This window comes from Macaca mulatta, chromosome 16 (assembly GCF_049350105.2).
Source record: "Macaca mulatta isolate MMU2019108-1 chromosome 16, T2T-MMU8v2.0, whole genome shotgun sequence".
NCBI lineage: Eukaryota > Metazoa > Chordata > Mammalia > Primates > Cercopithecidae > Macaca > Macaca mulatta.
Window position 1 is genome coordinate 86,576,139 of NC_133421.1, and position 9,427 is coordinate 86,585,565.

The following is a 9,427-nucleotide window of genomic DNA, read 5'->3' on the forward strand; positions in this document are numbered from 1 at the left end:
CCCTGGGTGTCCCAGCGGTGCTTGTGGGTTCATGTATCCGGCTGTGGAGCGTCAGAGTGTGTGTTTCGTGCCCACCTGGCCCTTGTGTGGGTGTTTGTGGGTGCCTCTGTGCTGTGTATGAGGGTGCCACTGGGACGGGGCTGACCAAGCTCCTGGCCGATGATCCCATCCACCTTCGGTCCCTTGTGCTGCTGGGAAAGGCTAAGGGTGCTGGTCCGAGCCTTCTGGATGACCCCTCAGTCCTGACACGGGTTCTTCAGAAGAGGATGACTGTCCCTTCCCCACATAGTGGCTTTTTTTATTTATTTATTTATTTTGAGACAGGATCTCACTCTGTCGCCCAGGCTGGAGTACAGTGGCATGATCATGGCTCACGCAACCTTGACCTCCCCAGGCTCAGGTGATCCTCCCACCTCAGCCTCCCCAGTAGCTGAGACCACAGGTATGTGCCACTGTGCCCAGCTAATTTTAACAACTTTTAGTACAGATGAGGTTTCACCATGTTGCCCTGGCTGGTCTGGAACTCCTGGGCTCAAGCAATCTGCCCACCTCAGCCTCCCAACGTGGGTGGTTCTTGATCAGTCCCCACAGAGAATTTTTCTCTTGGGCCACCTTGACTGGAGACGCCTCATCTGCACGGGCCCTTTGCCGTGCTGTGCTCATCCCATTTCTCTTTCTGGCCACAGGTCCACCCTGCTCCGGCCCCTTCTTACTCACCCTCCCTTCCCCTTGGGCTAATTTCCAAGCTGCCTCGGCGACTGGAGTTTAGCCAAGGCCAGCTCAGTTACACACACCTGAGCTTGCACCCCAGCAGGCCTTTCCTGGGGCACTAGAGCTCTTTCTTTTCTTTTCTTTTCTTTTCTTTTTTCTTTCTGAGACGGAGTCTTGCTCTGTTGCCCAGGCTAGAGTGCAGTGGTGCGATCTCGGCTCACTGCAACCTCCGCATCCCGAGTTCAAGTGATTCTCCTGCCTCAGCCTCCTGAGTAGCTGGGATTACAGGCACCTGCTACCACACCTGGCTAATTTTTGTATTTTTAGTAGAGACAGGGTTTCACCATCTTGGCCAGGCTAGTCTCGAACTCCTGACTTCGTGATCCACCCACCTTGGCCTCCCAAAGTGCTTGGATTACAGGTGTGAGCCACCGTGCCCGGCCTAGAGCTCTTTCTAAGATAGACTGTCTTTTAATAAATGACTTTCAGGAAGATGGATGCTTATGTGTATCCTGCAGCAAGAGGATGAGTCAGTAGGGCATGCCAGGGTATGGAGGGAATCTTTGAAGCCAGTGGGGCCTGGCACAGGGTATTGGCATTGGATCTGGGCAAAGCCAAGGAGTTCAGGCTGCCTCTCTCCATGGGGACACCTGCACCCTCCTGGCCAAGGAAAAGCGGGCAGCCGGCAGGGTACTTCGGCTGGGATCTGAGTGTAATGAAATATCGAGCAGTCTATTTTATGGATGGATTCTTCTCATTCATTCAAGATATTAAAATAAAAATTATTCTTAAAAGCTTGAATTAGGAATAGAAGTAATGTCCCACAGTAAGCAAGGTAGATACCCCTTTGGCTGGCACTTAATTTTCTCCCAGATAGGCTGTTTTTTACATAGAAGAGGGAGAGAGAGCCATCGTAGGTAAGTCAGACAAACTGAGCTACTTAGCTTCAGAAACCTGAAAACAGGCTGGGCATGGTTGCTCATGCCTGTATTCCCAGCACTTTGGGAGCCTGAGAAGGGAGGATTGTTTGAGTCTATGAGTTCAAGACCAGCCTGAGCAATATAGTGAGACCCTGTCTCTCCAAAAAAAAAAAAAAAAAAAAAGGCCAGGCATGGTGGCACATGCCTGTAGTCCCAGCTACTTGGGAGGCTGAGGTGGGAGGATCATTTGAGCTCAGGAGGTTGAGGCTGCAGTGAGCTGTGATTGTGCCCCTGCACTCGAACCTGAGTAACAGAGCAAGACCTTGTCTCAAAAAAAGAGAAAAAAGAAATCTGAAAACAAAAGCTAGCTGCCTCTCCCCACCCCCCCGCTTCCTCCTGCCTCAGGGTTAGTGGACTGTTTGACTTTAGAAGAATTTGGAAACTTTAAATACGAAAATGACAATAATAGCTGGGGTGTGGTGGTGTGCACCTGTGGCCCCAGCTACATGGGAGGCTGAGGCAGGAGGATCACTTGAGCCCAGGAAGTCATGGCTATAGTGAGCTGTGTTTGCCCTGCTGCACTTCAGCCTGGGAAACAGAGCGAGACCCTGTCTGAAAACAAACAAACAAACAAACAAACAAACAAAAAAGGCCAGGAGCGGTGGCTCATGACTGTAATCCCAGCACTTTGGGAGGCCGAGGCGGGCGGATCACCTGAGGTCAGGAGTTCGAGACCAGCCTGGCCAATATGGTGAAACCCCATCTCTACTAAAACACAAAAATTAGCCGGGCATGATGGCGGGTGCCTGTAATCCCAGCTACTCAGGAGGCTGAGGCAGGAGAATTGCTTGAACCCAGGAGGCAGAGGTTGTAGTGAGCTGAGATTGCACCATTGCACTCCAGCCTGGGCAATAGAGCGAGACTCCATCTCAAAAACAAAACCAAGCAAAAACAAAAACAAAAACAAAAAACCCCCACAAAAAAACCCCAACCAACCAACCAACCAACCAACCAAAAAACCACAGTAGTACAACACCCAGCCTTGAAGGTTTGATAATAGAAATCTGCGCTCGTGTTTTTCTGGCTCTACCTCTTATCTGTGACTATGTGTGTAAGAACTGATGTGAGACTTGGTAACTGTCTGTATAGCACGTGTGTATGTCTGTGTATCAGGGAGCTTTTGCTGTGTAACTCACGCCTCAACACACAGAGGCCTGTAATAGCAAACATGTATTATCTCATTATTATTGTGGGTCAGGAATTTGGGCACAGCTTAGCTGGGTGCCTCTGCCTCATGGTCTCTCAGGAAGCCCATGGTTAGGGAGTTGGCTGGGGTCGTATTCTCATCAGATGGTGCCACTGGGGAATGATCTAATTCTAAGCTCGCTCCCTGGTTCTAGAACTAAGCTCGCAGAACTCAGTTCTTTGCTGGCTGCTGATCAAGGACTGCCCTCAGTTTCCTGCTGCAAGAGCCTCTTTATAAAGCAGCTATGGCAGGAAGAGTCACCCTCAGAGCCAGCGAGAGTGAGAGAGGGGCGAGTGGACAGAAGCCACCATTTATTTCTCTTTTCCCTTTTTTTTTTTTTTTTTTGAGACAGGGTCTGACTCCATTGCCCAGGCTGGAGTGTAGTGGTGTGATCACAGCTCACTGCAGCCTCCACCTCCCAGGCTCAAGTGATCCTCCTGACTCAGCCTCCCGAGTAGCTGGGACTATGAGCATGTGCCATCACGCCTGGCTAGTTCTTGTATTTTTCGTAGAGTTGGGGTTTTGCCATGTTGCCCAGGCTGATCACTAACTCCTGGGCTCAAGTGATCCTCCCCCGTCGGCTTCCCAAAGTGCTGGGATTACAGGCGTGAGCCACCACGCTGGCCCATGGTTTCTTTTTGTAACCTGGAAGTGACATCATTTTTGTGTTATATTTGTTGGAAGCAGGTCCAGCCCACACACAAGGGAAGGAGATTCCACAAGGGCATGGATACCAGGAGGTGAGGACCACTGGGGCCATGCGGGAGGCTGCCGCCTCGTCTCTACTGTTTAGGGAAGTGTATACGTGCTGGCAGAAGAGGCATGCGATTTTGGTTTTGCAGGCGCTTTTTTTTTTTTTTTTTTTTGGTTATGGAGTCTCGCTCTGTTGCCCAGGCTGTATGCAATGGCTTGATCTCAGCTCACTGCAACCTTTGCCTCCCGGGTTCAAGCAATTCTCCTGCCTCAGGCTCCCGAGTAGCTGGGATTACAGGTGCAGGCCACCAGGCCCAGCTAATTTTTCTATTTTTAGTAGAGGTGGGGTATCACCATGTTGGCCAAGCTGGTCTCAAACTCCTGACCTCAGGTGATCCACCCGCCTCAGCCTCCCAAAGTGTTGAGATTACGGGAATGAGCCACCGCCCCTGGCCAAGTCATTCACTTTCCACCACATCACACTTTTAAGAATAACTGGAAGCTCCCCCCAGGTTGAGCGGGGCCTCCCCCAAAGTTCAGAAGATGATGGGGGAAGGGATGAGGTACAGAAGCAGAAGTCATGTCTGGCCGACAGTGCCGACCTAGGGTGGTCATTATTGGAGTGTCCCCTGTGATGGTTAATATGGAGTGTCAGCTTGATTGGACTGGAGGATACAAAGTATTGTTCCTGTGTGCGTCTATGAAGGTGTTGCCGAAGGAGATGAACGTTTGAGTCGGTGGACTGGGAGAGGCAGACCCACCTCAATCTGGGTGGGCGCCATCTAATCAGCTGCCAACGTGGCTAGGATAAAGCAGGCAGAGGAAAGTAGAGTAAGGACACTCGCTGGGTCTTCCGGCCTTCTTCTTTCTCCCGTGCTGGAGGCTTCCTGCCCTCAAACACTGGACTCCAAATTCTTCAGCTTTTGGACTCTTGGACCTACCCCAGTGATTTGCCAGGGGCTCTCAGGCATTCGGACACAGAGTAAAGGCTACATTGTCGGCTTCCTTGCTTTTGAGGTTTTGGGACTCAGGCTGGCTTCGCTGCTCCTCAGTCTGCAGATGGCCTATTGTGGGACTTCACCTGGTGACTGTGTGAATCAATTCTCCTAATAAACTCCCCTTCATATATATATCTATCCTATTAGTTCTGTTCCTCTAGAGAACCCTGACCAATACATCCCCTTTAGTTAAATGGAGTGGGACAACACGCCCAAGGCCTACCCTGAACATTCCCAGGACTCTGAGTTGCTTTAAAATATGCTTTTTTCTGGACATGGTGGCTCATGCCTGTAATCTCAGCAATTTGGGAGGCCGAGGCTGGTGGATCACCTGAGGTCGGGAGTTCGAGACCAGCCTGGCCAGCATGGTAAAACCCCGTCTGTACTAAAAATACAAAAATTAGCCGGGCGTGGTGGCACATGTGTGTAATCCCAGCTACTCTGGAGGCTGAGGCCGGAGAATTGCTTGAATCTGGGAGGCAGAGATTGCAGTGAGCCTCTGAGATCATGCCACTGCACTCCCGCCTGGACGATGGAGCAAGACTCTCTCAAAAAGTAAAATAAAATAAAATAATAAAATACGCTTTCGGCCGGGTGCGGTGACTCACACCTGTAATTCCAGCACTTTGGGAGGCCAAAGCGGGCAGATTGCTTGGGCTCAGGAGTTCCAGACCAGCCTGGGCAATGTAGTGAGACCTCATCTCTACAAAAAAATACAAAAATTAGCCAAGTGTGGTAGAAAAAACAAAAATTATTTAAAAAATAATAAAATATGTTTTTGTCCGGGAAAGCAAACGAGTGGCCTGGCACTGCTTGCTCTCCCCAAGTACTTGGCCCAGTTGCTAAGGAGCTGGCCTGGCCTGCTCAGTGGGGTCAGATGAGGCTTGCCAAGTAATTCTTACCACCTTGATGTCCAGGACAAGCACCAGCCTGTGGATTCATTAATGCAGATCGACCCAGCTGCCCTGAAGGATAAAGTCTCACCTTTCAGGCAGAGCACCCATCTAGAAGCCTACGATCTTTGGTAAAACATCTTTTCATGCTGACATTTCATAACTGATGTTTTCATGAATGTGCAGCTGCCTGCTGTCACACGTATCTGTAATTTGTGGATTTCAACTGGATGTTCTATCATAGGCAGGAGCAAGTTGTTTGCAAAATATATAAGTCAAATAAATTAATGGACCGTCAAATGAGGCTCCCCCGATAGCCTAGAGAATGCTCCTGATCTACAAATATGCAGATGTTAATAGCACCTGCAGGCCGGGCATGGTGGCGGGCACCTGTAATCCCAGCTACTTGGGAGCCTGAGGCAGGAGAATCGCTTGAACTCGGGAGGCAGAGTTTGCAGCGAGCCGAGATCTCACCATTGCACTCCAGCCTGGGAGACAGAGCAAGACTCCGTCTCAAAAAGAAAGAAAGAAAGAAAGTGAATAACTTTGGGACTGGACAGACTCTTGAGGATCCTGGCCTCCTGACTCCCCAGCTGTGAGAACTTAGATTTCCGCTGTGTAAAATGGGGATAATGCCACCTACTTCATGAGATGTGTGAGAATGAGATAATGCATAGATACAAAGCCCCCACCAGAGCTATAGACATTTTAGGCTCACATGACTTTTCAGTTCTCTCCTCCTTCCTCCCCAAAACAAAGCCTTTCTCCTAATATTGAATGCTGACTTTTCATGTGGAGCTTTTTGCAGAAGGACGTTCTTTTTTGTGTGGGAAGTGAGGAAGGTGGAAAGAGTGTGTGCATTTGCAGGGGCTGGGAGGGCGGCTCAGTGGAGACAGGGAGCACAGAGCATTGTGTCTCCCTGCAAATGACCCTGCTGTCCAGGGTGGGGCCTCCTGTTGCAGGACAGATGGTGGCACTGATCCAGCCCCTCCCCAGGACAGCCCAGTCAATTCCTCTGCAGTGAGTTCTATGGCTGGGTCCTTTGTGAGGGGTTGGGGGGATGGTGGAGAGTCCCTTGTGAAGAGCTGCAGTGGGGGATGGTGGAGGAGCCATATAGAATGCTCTAGATTGAATATTGTGTCCCCCTGACAATCCCTATGTTGAAACCATAGCTGTCAGTATGATGGTATTAGGAGACGGGCCTTAGGAAGTGATGAGGTTAGATAAGGCATGAGGGTGGTGGGTCCCTATCCATGGGATTAGTGCTCTTATAAGAAGAGACCCAGAGAAGTTGTGCTTGAATTCTCTCTGCCATGTGAGGACACAGCAAGGAGGTGGCCAGCTTCGAGCCAGGAAGAGAGTCTTCCCTGAGAACAAAATCTGCCAACACCTTGATCCTGGACTTCCCAGCCTCCAGCTCCATGAAACACACATGCCTGTCAAGAGGCCTCCCAGTCTGTGGTTTGCAATGGTAGCTGGAGCCGACTAGGACAGAGAGGCTTCCCAGCAGCCCCTGCTGAGCCTTGCGGCTGGCAGTTCCCACACGGTGTGGCTATGGGATGTATCTTCCTGCTGGAGGCTGGGACCCAGGAGCATAGGAGGGGAGTAGAGGCACTCTTCTTGGGAAAAGGTTGCTTATCGTTCAGCAGAGGAAGGAACGGCCAGGAGGACAGTAAGGCGTGGCTGGGAACCCCGATACTGAGTGGCCTCTCATAGTTGAGAGAAAGGCACATGGGTAGTCAGCTGGGGCCGAGTTAAGTAGGTATCTCAGAGCAGTGATTAGATTATGTTCTATCACTAGTGGCCGGCTGCAAATGCCATTACTAGAGTCTGGGAGACTCTTTGGGGTCCTCTCCAGCCTCATACCTGCAGCTTTGGCAAGGACGTCCACAGAGTGGTCTCTCTGATTCCAGCTGGTGCCTTCAGGTCCCCTTGTGCCCCCCACATCAGGGCAGATGCTCCCCCACCCAAGCCTCTGTCATCCAGGGACTTCGTGGACTCAGGGGCCAGGCAGACCCCAGCAGGCTGTGCGGGGGGGTGGGAAGTTGCTCCCCACCCTGACGGGGCTGCATCAGCCCTAAAGCTTCCCTAAAAGATGTTCCTTTTGTTGTTAAACTTATTTTCGTCTTGTCTGCACAGAATCATGCTTATTTCTCTCCATCATTTGTCTATGAACAGGGACGAAGAAGAGGGACAAAAAGAGAAAATGATTTGCTGTCATTGTATCCACAAAGTGCACATTTTCTTTGTGCGGTTGAAATGTCTGTGCGTCTGAGAGCTTTGTAAGCTTGTCTGAAATGGTCTAATTGCCTGATCTCAATCCTGGCTTGGTGCCTTGCATCTGGCTTTTCATGGATTTGAATGGGGAGGGGCCGTTAGGGGGAGACTTTCCTAACTCAGGGGTATTTTTAGCAAATCAAAGTTTGCTTTTCTGGGTCGATTCTATCCTCTGTCATCACCACCTCCCAAGCTGCCTCCGCGGCTCTTGTCACTTGCCATTGTCCCTGGGAGGCCAATCTTGTGCTGCTGAATTGGAATCGGGACCAGAACAGTCCTGACTGTCCCTGTAGGACCCAGGCTGGGGGCACCCCCCCCAGCCCCGTGCCAGGGGCTTTGTGTAAGTCAGCAGTTCTCAAAGTGGGGCCCTCTGAGACCCAAGGAGCTTTTATTTTATTTTATTTATTTTTTGAGACAGAGTCTCGCTCTGTCCTCCAGGCTGGAGTGCAATGGCACGATCTTAACTTACTGCAACCTCTGCCTCCCAGGTTCAAGCGATTCTCCTGCCTCAGCCTTCTAAGTAGCTGGGATTACAGGCGTCTGCCAATACGCCCAGCTAATTTTTTGTATTTTTAGTAGAGACGGCATTTTGCCATGTTGGTCAGGCTGTTCTTGAACTCCTGACCTCAGGTGATCCATCCGCCTCAGGCTCCCAAAGTGCTGGGATTCCAGGCACGAGCCACCGTGCCCAGCCGCAAGGAAGTTTTCGTTCTTCTCAATCAAAACAACATATCACAATGGCCAGAATGTAGAAGCAGACAGAAGAGTCCAGCTGCTGCTTTCCGTTAAGCCAGACATTAAAGAGATCTGCACTACTTTATTTATTTATTTATTTATTTATTTATTTATTTATTTATTTACTTACTGAGACAGAATCTCACTCTCCTGTCCAGGCTGGAGTGCAGTGGTGTGATCTCAGCTCACTGCAACCTCCTCTTCCTGGATTCGAGCGATTCTCCTGCTTCAGCCTCCTGAGTAGCTGGGATTACAGGTGTGCTCCACGGCGCCTGGCTAATTTTTGTATTTTTAGTAGAGACGGGGTTTCGCCATGTTGGCCAGGCTGGTCTTGAACTCGTGACCTCAAGTGATCTGCCTGCCTCGGCCTCCCAAAGTGTTGGGATTACAGGCGTGAGCCACTGTGCCCAGACTTGCACTACTTTAAAACAGCACCTTCTGACTAACATTGTGTTGTTTTAAAAGATATAGTTTTTTTTTTTTCATAGAAAGGTGTGACTTATGTTAGCATTAGTGGTTTATTGTTGTTATTGTAAGGGAGTTAAATAAAATTTTAAATTTCTGTTTTAATTTAGAATATAATAAATACTGGTGAGTAACATGCATAGGAAGAAAAGCACTTTGAGGCTTCAATAATTTTTAGGAGAGTAAAGGGATTCTATGGCCAGTAAGTTAGAAAATCACTGATATAAGTTACATCATTTAATCCTTCGACTTCCTTTATGGGAGGCAGCATAAACCCGATTTCACAGATGGAGAAGGGAAGCCTTTCAGAAGGAATTTGTCTTTTATTTTACATTAAGCAGCTGAGTTGGGATTTAAAAAGCATGTCTTGGCCAGGTGCAGTGGTTCACGTCTGTAATCCCAGCACTTTGGGAGGCTGAGGTGGGTGGATCACTTGAGGCTGGACCAGCCTGGCCAACATGGCGAAACCCCCGTCTCTACTAAAAATAC